The following is a 21,468-nucleotide window of genomic DNA, read 5'->3' as shown; positions in this document are numbered from 1 at the left end:
CCTCAGGATGTGCTATCTGCGCGGCGTTCAACCCCAGGGCACTGAAAGAGCGGAGGTCGAAGCTGATCCTGGCGGGACTTTTGCCCCCGGATTCGGCTTCGGCCTCCGGTACTCCCGTGGCCTCACCCCAGTCCTTGGTGGCGGCTACTCCTGCCTCTCTCCCCCGGCCGGGACTCAAACTCCCGCTATGGCGCCAGAGGAGAGGGAGGCCAGGAGGGAGAAAAAGAGGGAGAAGCACCACATGCGGCGGGCCGAGACCTCTGCTTCAACCCCCCGCTAAGCGGGCTTCTCCCTCCATGGCTTCCAAGTCTCCTCCTCCTCGGCTCCGGTCCCCATGCTTCTCACCGGGACCCGAGGAGGAGACCCGATCTCCGTCGAGGTCATCGAGGCAGCACTCCCGGCCCGCCTCGGTGGCCTCGTCGAGATCCACTTATAGCCTGTCGGATGCAGAATTGGACCGGATGATGCGAAGGTTCATCCAGGCCCAGCTGCAGATGGGAGTGCTCCTACCTCCCCCCTTTTGGGGGGGGAGCTCAACGCCTTTTTTTGCCCTGATAGCTCCTTCTCCAACCCACTTCCCGGGTTCAGTGCGCCCGGAGCCGGGCAGCGTTGGAGCCGGGGTGGGTCGGCACCGACAGTATTTGGTACTTCAGCTCCGACATTTCCCTCAAGTTTGTCGGGTCCGTCTTTTTCGGATCTGAGCTCTCGCAGCCTTGGGCTGAGCTTTGGATCCGAGGGATTCAGTGTGCCTTCGGCTCCATCCAGGTCTGAGCACACAGGTCCTTCGGATCCGATGGTCTCTGCTCCAGTTCCGATACCCCCATCGGATCTGAGTGGGAGTCGGCCCTCGGGTCCGAGAGAGAGCAACTCTACCTCAGCCTTCGATGCAGTGGAGAGGGCTCTGTTGAGTGCATCCGGACCCCCGGCCCTTGCCTCTGCCCCATCCTGCACTCCTTCTTGGCTGGGTCTGGCTTCCATCACCCGGCCACAGGGACAGCCTGCTTCGATGTCTCAGGTCGTTCCTCTGGAACAAGATGTTGCTGGCGAGACTTCCTCGGACAGCCCCCCCGAGGATGTTCCTCATAAGCGGAAGTGTAAGAGGAGGCACGTGGACTCCCCTGAGTCCTTAACAGAAGACACGGACTTGGATGAAGGGGAAGGCTCCCCAAGGTCACCCCCTAAGGATGTCTCCTTCGGAGACATCATGAAAATGCTCAGGATTGGGGGGGGGGTCTGCCTCCAAGGCTTCCTCCGACGAGTCCGTGTTCCTGGAGGCATTCAAAGCAGGCCCATCTACCTCTTGGGTGTTCCCTCCGCCCGACCCCCTGGTGGACCTTATTACCACCAGGGCGTGGAAGGAGCCGGACACTGTGGAGCCAGTTCCCAGACACCCCGATAGGATTCTAAGCCCCCCTACAGAGAGGTCCCACTGGAGCAAGGGTCCCCCTGTAGATGCCATGTTGGTGGTGGCAGCCACCAAGAGGGAATTAGCTCAGGAGAGCCCCTCAGTCCATCCGCCGAGCAAAGAGTCCCACTCGATGGATCGCCTAGGGAAGCAGGTCTTTAGTTCAGAGACCTTCTCAGTAAGGTCCCTGAACTACATGGCACATATTATTAGGATGCAGCGAGACCTTATCAAAGAGTACGCTGCTTCCCCCCCGGAGTCTATGTCGGCAGAGGACAAACAGTTGTACTCCACTCGCATGGCCACTGTAAGATCTATATTGAATACCTCTATGCGGCTTTTGTCCCATGCCACAGAGGGAGCCGCTAGAGCCAGCAGAGCAGGCCTAGTCATGAGATGCCAGGCCTGGCTCCGACATTGTGACTTTGTGGAACCCTTCAAGGCGTCATTTGCGAATGCCCCTTTTGATGGTTCTGCCTTATTTGGCAAGACAGTTCGCGAGACTTTAGTCCAGAGTGAAAAGGATGGGAAGACATTGTCTGCCATCAGAGTCCGCTTCTCTGCTCCCCAGAGGTCCTTCTCCAAGAACCAAAAGGGACAGAAGAAGATGTGGTTCTGGAAATTGCAACATTCCCAGCCTGCTCCGGACAACCAGTCCTTCCGTGGCACAGGAGGACAGGGAGGACGCTGCCCTAGAGGGCAGAGGGGGCCCGAAGAATTTTGGGTCCAGAGAAACCTTCTCTTATCGACCCATGCAGCAACCCTCAGGGGTTGCCCGACTGCTCCACTCTGGAAGCAGTCGGGGGCCGTTTCTCAAGGCACCTGGCAGCTTGGGAGTCCATCACATCAGATCGCTGGGTGCTTCGTATCATATCCAGAGGTTACCAAATTCCCCTGTATCATGTTCCCAAACTCAGAAACCTTGCCGATGTTCCACCTGATCAGAGGGAGGTAGCAGCTGCAGAGATTCAGCAGCTCCTAGGAAAAAGAGCCATCCAACCCGTCCCCCCAGACCAGCATGGATTAGGTTTTTATTCCAGGTTCTTTCTGGTGCCAAAAAAGACGGGGGACTTATGGCCAATTCTCGACCTCTCCCTTTTTAACCTGTCAGTAACCAAACAAAAATTCTGGATGGTCACTCTTCAATCCATCCTCCCCCTATTGCGGGAGAATGACTGGATGTGCTCAATAGACCTCAAGGATACGTACTACCACATTCTGATGGACAGACGATCCAGGAGGTTTCTCCGCTTCCAGCTAGGAGACAGTCACTACCAGTTCAGCGTCCTTCCCTTTGGCCTCACCACAGCCCCCAGGGTGTTTACCAAAGTACTAGCAGTGATAGCGGCCTACCTGAGACTCCAGGGAATGCAGGTTTTTCCATACCTGGACGACTGGCTCCTGACTGCCCCGACAAGGCATCTACTTTACTCAGCCAGGGACTACTTCCTCCAGCTTGCTCCCCAGCTGGGCATCACCATCAACAGGGACAAATCTTCTCTAGCTCCGACTCAGGTGATAGAGTTTATAGGGGCCAAGTTAGATACAAGAAACCTTCTAGCATTCCTGACTGCGGTACGACTACAAAACCTGAGGCTTCATGTGCGGGCCATCCTCCAATTAGAAGCCCCATCGGCGGAGTTGGTCCTGAGGGCTCTAGGCTCCATGGCGGCAGCAATCACTCTTCTGCCATTGGCTCATCTAAATATGAGGGTCCTGCAATGGACCCTTCAAGTCCAGTGGTCCTTTCTACATTACCCCCTAAGCCATCCTATTCCCCTCAGCAGGGCTTGCAGGAGGGCTCTCTTATGGTGGCTCCAATCTCTGGACCTCCTCCACGCCTCCTCCCCTCGCCACAGTGACCACGGATGCCTCTCGCCTCGGGTGGGGGGCATTGCTCGGGCAGGACGGTCCAAGGCACGTGGAACGACACAGAGACCTCTTTGCATATCAATGTCCTGGAGATGAGGGTGGCGCTATTAGCGTTGCTAGCACTTCAGAACCTTCTTCCTGTAGGAACTATTGCGATCCAGACAGACAACATGTCAGTTGTCTGGTACATCAACAAACGGGGGAACCAGGTCCTATCCTCTCTGTTGAGAGACCATGAGAGTGTGGGAATGGGTGATCTCCACCAACCACTTTCTTATTGCGATGTACATTCTGGGATGGACCAACATACTGGCGGACAGGCTCAGCCGCACCATCCTTCCCCCTTACGAGTGGTCTCTCAATCCCCAGGTAGCGAAGTGGATTTTTGCTGAATGGGGGCAACCCTGTTGTGATCTCTTTGCTTCTCCCTCAAATACGAAATGCAACAGTTACTTCGCTCTAATTCCCCCCTTCGGGGAGTCCCCGAGAGACGCTCTGGTGCATGCTTGGCCTCCTGGTCTACTTTATGCTTACCCACCTCTACCTCTGATGCTGAAACTCATACAGAAAGCCAGTCGGTTGGGGAGCAGAATGATCCACATTGCCCTATTCTGGCCTCGTCAAATGTGGTTCCCTTACCTGTGGTCTCACCTGGTAAATCCTCCTTGGATTCTGGATCCCCTACCGGAGCTAATATCTCATCCCCTCAATCTCCCGATCCCAAATCTGGACAACCTCAAGTTGACAGCTTGGCTGCTCCAGTTCCACTCCTAGTCAGGACTCCCGGAATCTCTTCCTCAGTTAAAGCCATCCTAGTAGCAGCACACAAACCTTCCACTACAAAGGTCTATCACAGTAAGTGGAAGCGTTTCTCCATCTGAGCGGAGAATCATAACTTAGATCCCTTCACAGCGCCGTTACCGACTGTGTTGGATTTCCTTACAGGTCTGTTTCATCAGGGGGCTAGCTGCTCTAAGGTCAAGGTTCAACTGGCAGCTATCTCTCATTACCATGTGGGACATGAGTCATGTCCCTTGATTACGGCTAAATTGTGTAAAACCTTTCTCAAGGGTACCTTCCTGCTCAGACCTCCTGTCAAGGAAGTTATACCCCCTTGGGATTTATCACTAGTCCTACAGGCATTAACAGCTCCCCCTTTTGAACCTGCTGCTTTGGTTGATCTTAAGTACCTATCTTGGAAAACGGCATTCCTTGTTGCTATTACTTCAGCAAAAAGAGTTTCTGAGCTTCAGGCCCTTTGTGTAAAACCCCTGTACTTGGCCTTTCACCAGAATAGTGTGTACCTCAGGACCATCACCTCGTTTCTTCCCAAGGTGGCTTCAGAGGCTAATATCAACCAATCTATTAACCTGCCAGTCTTCTTTCCTAAGTATCAGAACAAAGGAGAATACAAACTGCATTCGTTAGATGTGCATAGACAACTGCGTTTTTACATCCACAGGACTGCTGGTCATAGATAATCCGACCAGTTGTTCATCTCCTTTGCCAAATTTAACTTAGGTAAACCTGTTTCTAAGGTGACTTTATCACGCTGGATCTCTGTGTATTCTATCGGCCTATGAAAGTTCTGGGAGGCCCGCACCTCAGGGAGTTCGTGCACACTCTACTCGCTCTATAGCTACCTCTGCTGCCTTTAGGTCTAGAGTGTCTTTAGATGATATTTGCTCTGCAGCCACTTGGGCCTCATCTCATACCTTTATCAACCATTATAAGCTGGACATCATCTCCAGAGGGAGAGCATCTTTTGGCTCCGCAGTGCTCCGGAATATCCTTCCATGATGGCCACCCAAGATCCAGGTAGCTGGGGACTCTGTCCCAAAGGTTGCCAACAAATGAAGTACCTACTTCAGATTAAGAAGTTATGTACTCACCATAACATTCCATCTGAGTAGGAAACTTCATTTGTCTGCAACCGTCCCACCCTCCTTCCCCCTTCAGAATTGTTAGTTCCTGGATGTCCTTCTTCTAGTCCCCTTTGGGATGTATTTAAGCTTTTTAGCAGCTTGTATGGGGGCAAACTTGATCTGAGGTCAGTCAGGGTTGGCAGGGGATTATGGGTAAGGGGAGGAGCAAGGAGCTCGGATCTGATAGCTGTGAAACAAGTTGCCGGCTCTGATCCGAGATCGGATCCGATACCCAAAGGTTGCAGACAAATGAAGTTTCCTACTCAGATGGAATGTTATGGTGAGTACATAACTTCTTATTTCTGCTTTCACCTTCTTACACCATTAAATTACCATTAGCCCTGGTGTCCAATATCTTTTCTAATACTGTTCACATTAACACGTAGTATCTTTCATCCCTTCCATTTTTTTTTCAGTGTGTCTTTTTCTTTTCCTTCTTTGTACCCATCCTCATACTGACTTTTCATTACCTTGTTCTTGCACTTCTCTTGTTTCAAAATCCCCCTCCTGTCTTTCCTCACTTCCCAGTAGTTCATACCTATTCTGTTCCTAAGTAACATTTTTTCCGTTATTTTTAACTATATTTTCAGAATTTATTATATTGTCCTTCTATGTTTTCTCCCACAAAATTATCTGTCATCATCTGTGCTATTGTTTTCAGAATTTACTTCAGCTATTCCTTTGTAAAGTCAAAAATACCCTTTTACATTAAATTTACTATAATTTGATTCACAAGTTTTAGCTGTTTCTCCCGTTCACAGTGACTGCATCATCTTTCTCACAGTCCTGTACCACATGCCTTTCATTTCTACAAAAAGTCCCTCTCTTTCCATCTCTTCATTAGAATTTATTGCATTTTGAATATGTTGCATCCTTCATTCTGTCACCTTTAATGCTACTAATACTTCCCACCCTCCAGTCCACAGATTTCCTTCATCAAAAACCTTTTTGTATCATATGTATCATACACTTCCTTACAAACCAATAAGAAAGACTCAATTTCAGCAGTGTCCAAAATTTCCGATCCAAAATTCCAGTCCAAAATTTAATATATATATATAGAGAGAGAGAGAGAGAGAGAGTCTGTTTTTTATAGATATATATCAATATATAGATAGATATAGATATGTAATAGTCCTTCCATGGTGCAGTGTTTTGTCTTCTTCCTACTTCAGACATGATTTTTTTCTGATAAAACAACGGTTTCAAAAGTCACTTCAATGAAGTTCTCGGTGTCCAAATGTATTAATGTTTGATGACTTTTACACTAAATTCTAAAGGCAAAATTATATTTTTCAAAACATCAAATCTATTTAAACAGTCTTGGTTTTAATTCTTACTGCAGGCTTTTTTTAGTTCTGTCTTGCTCACTTGTAGTGTTGCTGTATACTGTCTGTTACCCTAGCTGCTTGTCTTCCCATTCTTACAGCATAAGATTTTATTTCAGGCCTTGTTGCTGATGTGTGCCTTTAAACTAGTTAATCCACTAGCCAAGTACACACCTGTGTGTTCTGCTTCATCTCTGAAATCCACCTCTTTTCCTGTTGAAACTCTCATTTCTTCTGCTTCCATAATGTGATCTGCTAGTTCACATTAACTTACTTCTGCTCCATTTTCCAGTTTACTTTGCTCCATTAAATTCAGTACATCCTGTATTGGTAATCCACCTCCCAACTCTGTTACAATAATTCCTTCATTCCAGTAGTTTCAGAAACCTTTCAATCTGCTTCATACAAAATACACTCTGCTCCAGCTGTCATAACGTCCTCCATCTCGGATTTCTCACAATCAGGTCAACAGCAGTCCTCTGGCGCCACGTAGTAGTGGTCTTGCAAAGCAGACAGATGAAACAGTAGAGGTGCTTTAACATTTATATTCCTTTTTATACCATATTAAAAAAATCAGTTATTTACACACACGTTTTCTACATTTGTACTTAAAATTATTTTATCAACCCAGAAAAACTTAAACAGTTCTATTTATTTTATTCTTTTTTCTTTTATGTTTACCTTCTGTCGTCCACCCTTTTTTCCACAATGCTTATTTCAGCTAATACATCATCCTTTTCATTTTCTTGTTATATAAAATTCTCACATCTTTTTTCCCATAGCATCCGTATTGTCGCAAACGGTACTTTACCCCATTTATCAGTATCACATTTCTTTACTTTATTATACTTCCCATATAATATCATATTAATATGTATACATTTAAACCCCCCCCCACCTATATTCTTTTTTAAACTTTTCCAAAATTCTTTGTTTTTTGGGTTGTAAAAAGATTAATGCATCTGTAGTAGTTGACTTTATTTGGTCCTCAACCTGTGGGTATTTGGATCTAAATCTGATAAGAGACTGCGACATCACTAGCATCTAATCCGAGCTCCAAGCTCCTCCCCTTACCCATAATGCTCCCCCTATCTCCTTCCTTCCCCCAGATCTCATTTGCCTCTGAAAAGCTACGCATCGTGGTCGCTGAGCTCCAGGTTTTTTTTGGGGTAAGTTTACTGCTTTTCCCTTTGAGGTGTTGAAAGTAGGTTCTCCCTTTTCTAAACCTTTAACCTCCCTATACCCGTGTTGTCCATCAGTGTTTGTGTTTTGCTAAGTTAAAAAAAAAAAGGTTAAGTAGTTTCCCTTTGGCCTTCCTACTCCCTTTCCTACTTGAACGAGTTTGTGAGAGTGTCTGTGGTGTTTGCGGAGTTTTGTTTGCCCTAAGATGGCTGAGACCCCCCCCAAGCCAGTCTTGAGGAAGTGCACGGAGTGTGGCCATAAGCTCTCCCCAGCTGATGGCCACACTCTGTGCGTATTGTGTTTGGGTGCGGCCCACTTACCTGCTGCCATATCTGTGTGGGCTTCAATCCGCAGGCCCTGAAGGACAGGAGGATTAAGTTAATCTTGAAGGGCTTGCTCTCTTCATCGGGGATGGCTGTCCCAGTAACTTCTACTTTCACAGCGTCTCCCGCTACTGCTTCTACTTCTGCTTCTCCCTTGGCCTCTGGGATTCAAACTCCCGCCATTAGGTCTGGGGAGGGAGACAAGCACAGGAAAGGCAAGTCTAGGAAAAGGTCTCTGGACTGCTTGGCTCTGGCAGGGCCCCCAACAAAAGTTAAGTCTCCTCCTAGACCCAGTACTCCTAGGCTCCGATCACCCAGGTTCTCCCCGGAGCTGGAGACATCTAAACCACCTTCAAGGGCTTCCCCTCATTGGCACTCCCAGATGGTGTTGGCAGCTTCATCTTGAAGGTCAATCCATAGTCTTAGGCAGAGATGGACAGGATGATACGGAAGTTCATCCGCACCCAGATCCAAATGGGAGTCTTGCCAGCCCCCTCTGCCTCAGCCTTTCTTCACCCCTATAACTCTTTCTCCAACATGGCCATCCGTTTTGGTGTCCTTGGATCTGAGGGCCCTTGGAGTCAGAGGGTCGGCACCGACAGTACCTTGTACCTCGACACCGGCCATTGCCTTGAGTGTATTGGATTTGACAGCACCCCCTCAGATCCAATGCCGAGGCTACGGCTCTGAGCTTGTCAGAGCACAGTCTTCCTCTCAGCATCCTGGCTCCTGCAGTCTCTGCTCTGACTCCCCCATCGGATCCAAGGAGAACAGCTCCTCTGCTAGTTTCTCAGGACGTCCCCTCTCCCTTGGCTTTTGACATGGTGGAGAGAGTCTTCTCAAGTGAGTGGAGACCTCTGATCATCTCTTCCTTGGACTCCATCCCGACTCCCTCAGCTCAGAGTACGGCCTCGACTCTCCTGTCCTCTCTGGGCAGCCCATGCTTGATTTGCCTCAGGAAGCTCCCACTCGAGAGCAACTTGTTTGCAAGTCCCTTGCAGAGAGTCCCACTGTGGAGGCTCCTTGCGAACAGATGTGCAAAAAGAGGCACCTGGGCTGCTCTCCAGAGTCCCTCATGGATGACTCCAACTTGGAGGCAGGGGAAGGTTCCTCCAGGTCACCCCTGAAGATGTCTCCTTTGGAGACATCATGGAACTCCTTCGCCAAAAAGGGGGGGGCCACCTAAAAACCAACCATGGACGAGTCTGTGTTCCTAGAGGCATTTGGCATGGGCCCCGTCTACCTCCTTGGTGTCCCCTTCGACGGACCCGCTTGTGGACCTGATAACATCTCTGGCATGGAAGGAACTGGACACTGTGGAGCCTATTCCCAAGCATCCAGATAAAATTCTCAGTCCCCCACCTGACAGGGCTAGCTGGAGTAAGTGGTCCCCAGTAGATGCTATGATGGTGACAGCCACCACAAAGAAAGAGCTCCCACAGGATAACTCTATGGTCCATCCTCCTGACCAGGAGTCGAGGACTATGGACTGTCTGGGATAGTGGGTGTATGATTCAGCAACCTTTACCATAAGGGCACTGAACTATATGGCATATGTCATCCGACTGCAGTGTGACCTGGTGAAAGTGGTCATTGAGTCGCCCCTGGAGTCCATGTCGGCAGAGGGCAAGAACACATTCTCCGCACAAATGTCCACTCTAAAGGCAGTAGCCAACACGTCCATGCACCTCCTTTCCCATGCTATGGAGGGAGCCACCAAGGCTGCCAGGTCCAGTGTTGCCGTGAGGCATCACTCCTGGCTCCGGCTGTGTTAATTCTCGGAACCCTTCAAGGCATAGTTTGCTAATGCCCCATGGCAATGCTGGACCTGGCAACCCTGGTGGCTCCCTCCTTTCCCACAGTACAGAGGGAGCCACCAGGACTGCAGAGCCCGGCATTGCCATGAGGCATCACTCCTGGCTCTGGCTGTGTTCATTTTCGGAACCCTTCAAGGCATACTTTGCTAATGCCCCATATGATGGTTCTTCCCTGTTTGGTAAGTCTGTGCATGAAACACTGATCCAGAGTGAGAAGGACGGGAAGACAATGTCTGCCATTGGTATCCACTTCTCTGCCCCTCAAAGATCCATCTCTAGGAATCAGTGAGGGGGAAAGAAGATGTGGTTCAGGAAATCTCAGTTCTCCTAGGACACTCAAGATTTATCTTCCACCAGAAGCAGAGGGGATTATGATAGGTGCCGGGCCAGAGGCAGGGAGGATCCAAGGAATTTCGGGTCATAAGAACCGTTTTCGGACAGGCCCACACAACAGCCCTGAGGGGCTGCCTGACTGCTCATCTCTGGAGGCAGTCAGGGGTCGCCTCTCGCTACACCCAATGGAGTGGGAGTGCGTAACAACAGACCATTGGGTGTTGCAAATCATATCCAGAGGTTATTGTATCCCATTCATAGAGCCACCTGTCCCACCAAAACACCTCCCAGACATTCCACCCATGCAAAAGGAGGTAGCAGCACTAAAAATAGACAAGCTGCTAAGAAAACAAGCCATCCAAACCATCCCCTCAGACCAATGTGGATTGGGCATTTATTCCAGGGTTTTTTTTTTAGTGCCAAAGACAATGTGGGACCTAAAACCCATTCTGGATCTTTCCACCTTGAACCTATCTGTAGCCAAAGAAAAATTTTGGATGTTCACCCTTCAAGTCCATCCTGCCCTACCTGCAGGAAAAAGATTGGATATGCTCGTTCGACCTGCAGGACGCATACTACTATTATCTCAAAATGAACTGGCACTCCCGCAGGTTTCTCCTCTTCTAGCTACAGGTCAATCATTATCAGTTCAGGGCCCTCCCCTTTGGTCTCACCACATCCCCCAGGGTGTTTACCAAAGTGATGGCGGTAGTAGCTGCTCACCTGAGGCTCCAGAGAATTCAGGTCTTTCCTTACCTGGACAATTGGCTCCTTGCTGCCCCCACCAAGCGTCTGCTGTGCCAAGCCAGGGACTATTTCCTGGTATTGGTGAACAGTCTGGGCATTACTATAAATCTCAGCAAATCATCACTGACTCCAGTCCAAATCCTAGATTTTATAGGAGCTTGGTTGGACACCATACAAATGGAGGTTTACCTCACCCCGGAAAGGGTACACAATTTGAGACTTCATGTTTCTTACATTCTCCAGGCTCACCATCCCTCAGCGGAGTCAGTTCTGCAGGCTCTGGGTTCCATGGTAGCCACAATCAATCTTCTACCCTTTGCACGACTTCGTATGCGAGTTCTCCAGTGGATGCTAGCAGTTCGGATTTCCCGGGCTTGTAGTGAGTCTGTTCACTGGTGGATTCTCTCCCCGAACCTTGTCAAGGGACGTCCCTTTGTTCCGTCCTTTCCCACAACCACAGTGACCACAGACGTTTCCCAGCTAGGGTGGGGAGGCATTGCTGAGGCAGAACTGCCCAAGGCACAGTCCCCTTTCAAGACCAATTTGCATATCAACATCCTGGAGAGGAGGGCAGTTCTTCTAGCGTTGCAGGCCCTTTATGCCCATCTTCCTGTAGGGACTATTGCTATTCAGTCAGACAACATGTCAGTAATCTGGTATATCAACAAACAGGGCAAAAATGGATCCTACCCCCTTTGTCACGAAGCCATGAGAGTGTGGGAATGGGTGATCTCCACTGGACGTTTTCTGGTGGCAATGCACATTCCAGGAAGGTCCAACATTCTGGCAGACAGGCTCAGCAGGACTGTTCTGATGCCTTACAAGTGGTCTCTGAATCCTTCAGTAGCAGAACAGATCTTCCTCTAGTGGGTTCAGGCTTGTTGCAATCTCCTCGCATCTCCTTCCAAAGTGAAATGCAGCAATTTCTTCACTCTGAACCCCCCTTAGGGGGAAGCACCCAGAGACACACTGGTTCATGCTTAGCCTGCCGGTCTTCTTTATGCTTAACACCCCATTACCTCTCATTCCGAAATTTCTTCGGAAAGCTCACAGATTGGGGAGCACAGTAATCCTCATTGCCCCATTCTGGCCTTGCCAAGTCTGGTTCCCCTGCCTTTGGTCTCACCTGACATTTCCACCATGGATCTTGGATCTGGTTTCGGATCTCATTTCGCATTCCTCGGGAATTCCTCATCCAGACCTGGACAGTCTGAAACCCGCTGCTTAGCTGCTCCAGTTCCAGTAGTGATTAGGGCTCTCTGTTTATCCTCTCCAGTTAAAACCATTTTGGTAGCGGCTCACTAGTCTTCTACCAGAAACGTATATTGAAGGAAGTGGATTTTCCCAATGTATCATGCAAGTATGTTTTGATAAAGGCATTTCCCCTCTGGGTCAGATGAAAGCCCAGTCCACTAGGTCCATGGCCACCTCAGCATCTTTTTGGTCTAGGGTGTCACTGGATGACATTTTGGACACCGTTTCCTGGAATAGGGCTTTCTTTGGCTCTGCGGTGCTCTAGAATATCCTTCTATGAGGGCCACTTAGGTGTTGGTAGCTGGGTACTCTGTCCCACAGGTTGAAGACCAAATGAAGTCAACTATTTCAGATAAAGAAGTTATGTCCTCACCGTAACATTCCATCTGAGTAGTTGTACTTCATTTGTCTTCAACCATGCCCCCTCCTTCCCCCTGACCTCATAAATAGTGTTCTAACCTTGTATATGGGAGAAGAGCACTATTGTGGCTCTTCTGGTTATGCTTGGCTTGGTTTTTGGGAGCCATTAGTGGTAAGGTCTGATTGGGTTGGGTTCATGTTTTTAGTGCAGCAAACTCGATCTGAGGAAAGGAAGGAGATAGGGGAGCAGTATGGGTAAGGGGAGGAGCTTGGAGCTCGGATCAGATGCTAGTGATGCAGCCGTCTCGGATCCAAATACCCACAGGTTGAAGACAAATGAAGTACAACTACTCAGATGGAACGTTATGGTGAGTACATAATGTTTTTTTTTTTTTTTCACTACAGTCAACTTGTTTTCTTCATTCCATCACCATATATTTCGTATTCCTTTTCACTGGTTACTTGTGTAGTAAAATTCTGCACAAAAAATCCTCTTCATAGAAAATTCAAACTTTTTTTTTTCCCTTTTTAATTGTTTAATTCCTTCCATAATTTTTTTTCTAAAATCATGTACCATTCTTTTCTTTTCCTATCAACTTCACTTGCGTTTAACTTCCATAATTTCATTTTTTTTCATATCTTCTTTTTTTTTTCTTTTTGTTCCCTATTCTTTTCTTCCTACATTTTTATAGTTTTCATATAGCATCTTACCTATCCTTTCTTTTTGCCTTTCTTTTACCTTTCTCATTACTGCTGTATTTTTCAAATTCAGGCCACCACCTTTTTTATTATAAATTATCCCTCTTATCACTGGGTTCAGCATTGAGCCCCAAATGAAGCTAAAAAAAATCTCTAACTTTTTCATTTCAGTGGGATACAAATATCCCCCCTAAATGTATTATTTTTCCTAATATGCAAGTATTCCTTATATATGTCTTTTCTGAAATGATTAGTAAAGCCTTTTCTAAAAGCTAACAACTTTTTAATACATTTTCATACTCACCAAGTGTCACTTCCAAAAATTTCATTTTTCTTGCAAAATAAGCTCTATTTATTTTTTTTCTCACCAAATTCCTGATGCTTCATTTCGTTTGACTGTAGACTAACTTTATCAACTTTTTGATTCTTATTACAACCTGATTTATCCAGCCCTTGCTTTTTATCAGAACTAAAATCATCTGCATATGTCATACATATTGGTAATGCAGCATTTCCTTCTATCTCACATCTTGCCTCCCTCATTATATACATGCTTGTCTATGCTACTGCATTCATAGGTTCATAGGTTCATACTAGGCTATCTGCCCGAGGGCATTTATAAGCCTAGCCCATTGTTTTGTGGCTTACGCCACCCCTTTAGTATGGGGAACTATACCCATTATTTTGCTGTGCCTCTGTCGAGCAGTGACACTGAGGTAATTCCTGGGGTATATCTGCGATCTCCCATCCATTGGTCAAGATTTCTCTTGAACAAGGCCAGCGAGGTGCTCTGCCTCACATGTACCGGGATTTTGTTCCACAGCATAGGAGTCTTTGGGTGATGAATCTATCCTCCAGCACGTCCTATTAATAGCCGTGTCGAGGTTTAATTCTCCCGCCCTTGTGGCTCTGATGGATCTAGATTTTTTTGAGGTGAAGCATATTCATCAAATCTGGGTTTGACATGGCCTTGTATGTTAGGCAAAGGTCACCTCTGAGCAAGCGGTAAGCGACTGAATAGAGCTGGAGTTCTTTCAGTCGGGCAGCATAGGACAGATTTTTGAGACCCTTTATCCTTTTGGTGAGGAACTTTTGTGGCCTCTCCAGCTGCTGCAAGTGTCGGGTCAGATACATTCCGAATGGGGCATTGTACTCAATCATTGGTCTGATGAGTGATGAGTAAAGGGAGACTATGACCTTACTTGATCTAGATGAGAATCCCTTCATGATAAGGTGGGCAATGTAGAAGGACTTCCTAACTACTTTAGCTACATGGGTGTCGAATGACAGACTACTATCAACCTGGGTCCCCAGGTCCCTGATAACTTCTTCTGTGCTCAGTGGATTGCCACCTATTTGGTAGCTAGGGGTAACCTTGTTTTTCCCGAAGGGTATGACTATGCATTTTTGGCATTTAACTTTAGGCCGTGGCTCTGGCACCAGTTATCCGCTTCTGTGAGACCCTTCTGAAGGATATCTGTGTCAGATGTGTTTTCTACTATGGCGCCAGTTTGCAGTCATCTGCAAACTTTGTCAGCCATAACCCTCCTGTGTTTGCTTGTACTGGAAAAGTAGATGCCAAACAAGAGTGGGCCCAGGACTGAGCCCTGTGGGACACCACTTGTGACAGGCTTTGAGTCTGACATGGCGCCAGCAACTCTGACCCTGTGGGTTCTGTCACTCAGCCAGTTTGCAACCCATCTTGTGATGTATGGGTTAACATTTAAGCTGATGAGTTTTTCAATGATACCCGAGTGGGGTATTGTATCAAGGCCTTAGCCAGATCGAGGTAGGCTGTATGGACTGCCTTTCCCTCATCAATGGCTTTGGTGACTGTTTCGAAAAAGTCAACCAAGTTTAAAAGGCATGATCTGCCTTTGACAAAGCCAAACTGGGTTGGATCCAAAGTCTGCAAATTCCCTATGTCTTTATTTATGAGGTCCATTATGATCCTCTCCATGGCTTTGCAGATAAGGCTTGTCAAGCTAATGGGCCGGTAATTTCCAGGGTCTGTGGAGGCACCGCCTTTGTGAAGTGGGACCACAGTTGCAGTGCGCCACTCCCTGGGTACGTATCCAGAGGTAAGACTTTGATTAAACAGCTGTCCTAGCTGTGGGTTTAATTCATCATTGAGTTCGTGGAACACACAGCCGGGGACACCATCGGGTCCCATGGATGCTGTGTTTTTTGCTTTGGAGAGAGCAGTTCTCACTTGGGCGCTGGAGATGTTTGGGGGGCTGCACTCATTTGGTATAGATATCTCTCCTTTTGGGGAGGGGAGAAGTTTGCACTGAACCTGTCAGCCAGTATGTTGGCAATGTCTGTAGGATCAGTAATCTTCACATCATTTTGAACTAGTTCTGAGCATATCTGGGAGTTTCCTCCTAGGTTTCTAACATAGCTAAAGAAGGCCTTATGATTGTCTTTTGAGTCTTTAGCTATTTTTCTCTCGAAATTTGCTTTGGATGATTTTATGAGAGCTCTTAGTTTTTTACTTATAGTGATCAAGGGTGTCTTACCTTTTAAGGATTTTGCTCTATCTTGTAGTAGCTTCCTCCTTTTGTTGTAGAGTTTGTTTATGGCTGGGGTCCACCAGACTGGACGCTTGCCTTTGGTACAAAGAGTCTTTGTTTTGCTTGGGGATTGCCTTATCCATGCAGTCCTGCATGTGCTGGTAGAAGGTGTTTGTAAGTGATTCAGCGGCTTGAGTATTGTTTTCCGCCGGCTCGGGGGCCTGAAAGGAGACCACACTAGTCTTTAGAAGTGTGAAGTCGGCTTTTGAGAAGTTCTTTACTGTGGTCTTTTTTATTTCAGGTGGGGGTGGGATGAGGACCTCCAGCGGGATTAGTTTGTGATCTGATCTCACCAGTGAGGGGTATACTTCCGGTGTTGAACATTGTGCTCCCATGTTCGTGATGATGAGATCAAGTATGTTATCTCCTCTTGTGGGATGGTGACTAGTTGTTCCATGGCATTTGAGTTTATGAATTCCAGGAACTTTTGGGCTAGGGTGTTTGGGCTTGAGTAGTGTTCCCAGTCTATATTAGGGTAATTGAAGTCACCTAGTATGATGGTGTTTGGTGATACATTTATCCCTCTAGTGTTTTCAGGAAGGCCATGTGAGTTTCCTGAGTTTGTGAGGGTGGCCTGTAACATGCTACAATTTGCAGAGCAGTCTTGCCTATGGTTAATTGCACCTGGATGGTCTCCGATGCATCGTGCGTTGCCACCAGTCTTGAGGTGTGGGTGTCCTTGATGAATATGGATACCCCCTCCTTTCTTGGTATTGTCCGGATTTTGGGGCCGGAACGCATGATATGAGGTAAAACCTGATAGCGCTGGGGTGCTCTCAGGAGCCTTGAACCAGGTTTCTGTCACAGCACAGACATCGATGTTCTCCATACTGAGAAGGGCCTCGAAAAGTGCATTTTGAGATTTAGACTTCTGGCATTGAGCAGCATTACCCTTAGTTTTTTTCCTTTTTTGTGTTCTAGGGTGGTAGGTTTAGAATTTGAGCCTTGCCTAAAAAGGCACTATGGGGTGGCAAGAGCCTTTGCCAATATCCGAATCCCAGGGTGACAGGTGCAAGCCGCCCTCAAGCAGCGTGGCTTGTCCAGCATGTCATCCCAGGCAGACAGATACTGGATCCCCTTTGAATGACACCAATGTTTTAAGCCAATTGTTAAAGCTGATCATCTTATCTCTGTATTGTGGCATCATTCTTGGTGAAGGTAGGATACTGCTCAAGGTCAGGGTCATACCTGCCTGGGCTACATAATCAGAGAGCTCCTCAATGTCTCTTTTCATGTAGTCCAAGGAGGTACGTCTCAGGTCGTTTACACCAGCGTGGACAATGACTGAGTCATATTTGTACCTGCTGTTGAGAGACCTGAGTGCTTGCATTATGTGGCGGATTCTAGCGCCCGACAGGCAGCTTACTGTGACCTTCTCCTTACTCAGTCTGGTGAGCGGGACATCAGTGTGTCTGACTATGGAGTCACCAATGACTAGTGTGTCTGGCATTGTGTTTGGCCTTAAGGGCTGTGACTGTTTGACACTCTGACTGTGAGGTCTATGTGTTGCGGGTGTTGTGTTCTGAGGTGGTGGTTGTTTGGGTGTCTGCTTTGGTGGCATCTGCTGTTTTGGTAGATTTTTGATCAGAGCCTCAGTATGTCTTTGTGTGTTTATGTGTATGATTTGAGGTTGTAATGGTACTATGTGAGACTGGGTCTATAGTGTGTGTGGTAACCTTCTCCTCCTGACTGGTCTTGCCAGTCCTATGTTGAGAGAGCTCAGCCTCCAGTTTGGCCGTATAGTTGCATCTCTCGCATGTATTTGTGTTTTGTGGGAGGAGGAAAGGGTTGTCTGTGTACATGAGGCAATTGAAACATTGCCTCAATATTCCCAGGTTCACCAGCTGAGCAGGAGAGGACACTAGCAACTGATCCCTCGACATGCTAGAAGGGTAGACGAAAAACTTTAAAAAAAGATTCCGGGGACGTGGGTGACCGAGAAATGGGGGGTTGCCTTTTTGGGGTACTATCTATGACAAGAGTGCCGTATCAAGGTAATAAGTACTGTAGGAGCAAGTGCTAGGTTTAATAGATAGAGAATAGTCTACTTGGAGTCAAGTAGAGTTGATCTTTTTAGTTATATCATAATAATACAAATAGTCACATACTCCCTGGACATCCTTGTTTTACTTCTCTCTGAATGGTACTTTTCCCACCCATCCGTTTATCATAACTTGTACCAGTGAATTTTCATATTTCTTTATTACATTAATATTTTTTCTCCTAAGCCATATGCCTGTAAAATCTGCCACTGTATTTCATGGATCACTTTATCAAAATCTTTAGCTACATCACATGCTGTCAGTCTTTTTCTTTTTGTATCATCTGTCCTACTTCTTTTACTATAATTAACATTTCTTTCACCTCTGTACCTTTCATGCCATGCATCCCTTCACCTGCTACCATGTACAATAGTAGTGTTTTCATAAATGTTTTACAGTTGGTAATTCTAGTGTTTTAGGCCTCCATTTTTTTATATCTTTTCTTTCAGTTTTTCTATATCTATTTTATCACTCCGCCACATGTGTACTTCCATTATACCTTCCTTCTCTATTCACTTAATATTTAAAAAAAATGTATTAATTTCTTTAGAATACTCATAACTTGTACCATCAAATCCTAACCTGATTCACTCTTACCTTTTATTGCATTCTCTATTTCTTCCGCTGTCGTATCATTTTCTACAAAATTCCTTACTTTTTCAGATATTGTTTTACTTCCCATTCTTCTTGCCCATCTAGTTCCACTTTTTCATACAATTTCTATATACAATTGCGTACCACCTCATAATCTCTCCTTTTTTTAAACAAAAAACATTTTTATTAAATTATCACTTATTACATATGCAATGATATATTTGTGTACATGAAAACAAATCATATTGACATATTTTCAGTTGCAAACATTATACATCACTTCTAATCTGTCCAGTCATTCTCAGTCAAATATTGCAAAGCTCATTCAATTCCAGCCGTCCCTTAAATCTCATTCCTTCTGCAAAACATTATTCTGTATATATTGTTCCCACAATTCCCATTTTTCTATGTAGTTTGCTCCTACCCTTTTCTAAATATCCAAATCATTACACTCCCAAAAAATGTGTTCCCAGTTATCAATTTCTTATATGTTCATAGGTGTTTACTAGGCTAACGACTACAAGGGCCTTTTTTAAGCCTAGTCATGCATCCCAGTATCACACCTCCAACATTTGCAGTCTACATGAGAAAACATTCTTTGGAGTCTGCTGGGGTATAAAAACACCTTTGCAAACACTGCCAAGCAAAGATCCTAAATCATCTAGACTTTGTTCCATATTTGGGAGCCATAAATATATCCCCCATATGTTCTTTGTGAATTGCTTATCCAAGCTCTCTTCCAAGTCCTTCCCAACCTCCTCTGATTCCTATCATACAAACTAAAACAATGAGTAAGAAGGTCACTGAAAACCCAATCAGTAAAAACGAAAACTCCAGCAAAGCTAGAACATCCACTGAGTGACCTCCCAAACCTCTTGTATCAGAGGCACATGGGATATATGCAAATTAACCTTATGAGCATCAGGTGTTTCAGCTAATTGGCGAGTCTGAATGCCCATGACTTGTTTCCTCGTTTTACTGGACAGTTTCAGGCCGATAAAGCCAAACTCCACTAGCTGTGGATATGCATATTTCGTCCTTGTTATGACCTCATCAGCACAGCACAAGCAGAGTGTTTTGCATTGTCATACAGTATTTTATATAATTTTTAACAGCAACTTCAGTTCTAGGTTCTACTAAAAACTCTTCCAGTGCTGGTCCTTCATTTAGGATCCCCCATTTCCTTCTCTTTGCCTATACTCTGAAATCTTTCCTTGATAGGAAAGGCAGTTTGTAGCCTGCATTCCAAATGAATTATTGGCCTCTTCCCAATCCGTTACCTTTCCCTCCCTATTTTTTTTTTTTTAGTCCAATACCTTGGTTCCTTTGCCAGTTTTCTCCAGTATATTCCAGCCCACTCTTGCCTATTCTCTGTTCCCCTAATTGCAGTCATCTCTGTCTCTATAATATCTTTTTGTTTCTTTTTATTTTGCATTTTATATTAACTTGTCCATCTAAGATGGCATCCTTCCTTCCTTCTCTCATTTTTACTTTTGCTAAATAAGGGGAACCTCATCTCTTTCTACTTTCAGAAAAAAATTCTGCCTGTGTAACATCATTTTGCTTTTGCTATATTCTTTTTCATACACATATTTTTCTATTTCGTCCCTCCTATTTTCTCTTTCTTATATTGCTATAAAATCTATTTATAGTTCATCTTCTTTTTTATTCTTCTTTCCACTTCTAACTATATTTTTTATACTTCTGCTTATACACTTCTCATCACTGTGTCCAATTTTTATAAAATGGTCTCATTGTCATATAATCTTTTCTCCTATCATTTTTAAATTATGCAGTTAATCTTTTTATTCCCTTTCCCTCCTTTATTATTTTGATGTCTTCCCCTGTTCTAGCCCCTGCTGCTCTGTGATCTGGAAACTCTGCCATCTATACTCCGTTATTTCTTCCATGTCTTTAGAGTAAACTATATAATCAATTTCAGTCTTAAAAATTATTTTTATACATCCATTCTTTATTCTTTTCTACTTTTAAATGTCCACATTTTATTAATTCATTTAAAGCCTTAATATTATGTGAAAGACTTATCCCAGATGATTGGAGAATAAGCATGCTAGTGCCAGTGTTCAGGACAGGGGACATTCACAACTGTGGGCATTATAGGGGTATCAAACTCCTGTCACACTGAATGAAAGTTCTGGAGAGGGTGACTGATGAATGAATTTGTATAGCAGTAGAAAGTAAGATCGGAAATGAGCAGTTTGGATTCAGATCACGATGCAGCACAACCGACCTGATGTTTGCTGTGAGACAGATGTTTTGAGAAGAAGCTAGAAATTAGGAAAAAGTCCAACTAGACATTCCTAGACACAGGTAAAGCATATATCAAGGTTCCGAGAAGGTTTATTTGGGCAGTCCTGTGGTGGTTTGAAGTCCCAGAAACATTTGGTAGAATTAGAGCAGTTTTGTACAAGGACAACAATGACTCAAATGTGAACAGTGTTCGGTCTTACAGAGGGGTTCCCATTGAGTGGGTGTACATCAGGGTTCAACTCTGAGCCCACTGCTGTCATGCTGGTAATAGACTAGATTAACAAACAGGTCAGAGGGAACAGGTCAACAAAGTTGCAATATGGAGGCAATGTGGCATTACAGGCAGACTTTCAGCAAAAGGTAGAGGAATATAATGCAATATAGAAAGCACATGGGATGAAACTGAGTTCAGATAAAATGGTTGTAATGGCAGCAAATGGGGGAATCATAAGTAGCTGAACATTGTGATAGAAGGAAAAACAATGTAACAGGTAAACAGCTTCAAGTACCTGGGAGGGATGTTTGAGGAGAGGAGAAGTCTGAATGAGGAGGTCAAAGCTAGAATCAGAGGAGTTGCAGTTAAATGGCACAGAGTATTAGGGGTAGTGTATGACAGAAAAATGAGAAAGAGATTGAAAAGAAAGGTGAACAAACATTTGTGCGACTAGTATTACTGTATGGTATAGAAACGTCGGCAGTAAAGGTAGAGGTGATGGAGATGAAGTGCCAGAGACAGGTGATAC

General features: G+C 45.6%; 1 protein-coding gene across 4 annotated transcripts in view; it reads left to right on the top strand.

The window, feature by feature from the left end:
• CEP70 (centrosomal protein 70) overlaps nucleotides 1-21,468 on the top strand; it is a 2,129,610-nt gene that overhangs the window by 1,832,404 nt on the left and 275,738 nt on the right. The window lies entirely within an intron of this gene.

Source organism: Protopterus annectens, chromosome 6.part0 (assembly GCF_019279795.1).
Source record: "Protopterus annectens isolate FY-2018-M chromosome 6.part0, PAN1.0, whole genome shotgun sequence".
NCBI lineage: Eukaryota > Metazoa > Chordata > Ceratodontiformes > Protopteridae > Protopterus > Protopterus annectens.
This window is presented reverse-complemented; position numbering and strand designations above follow the sequence as displayed.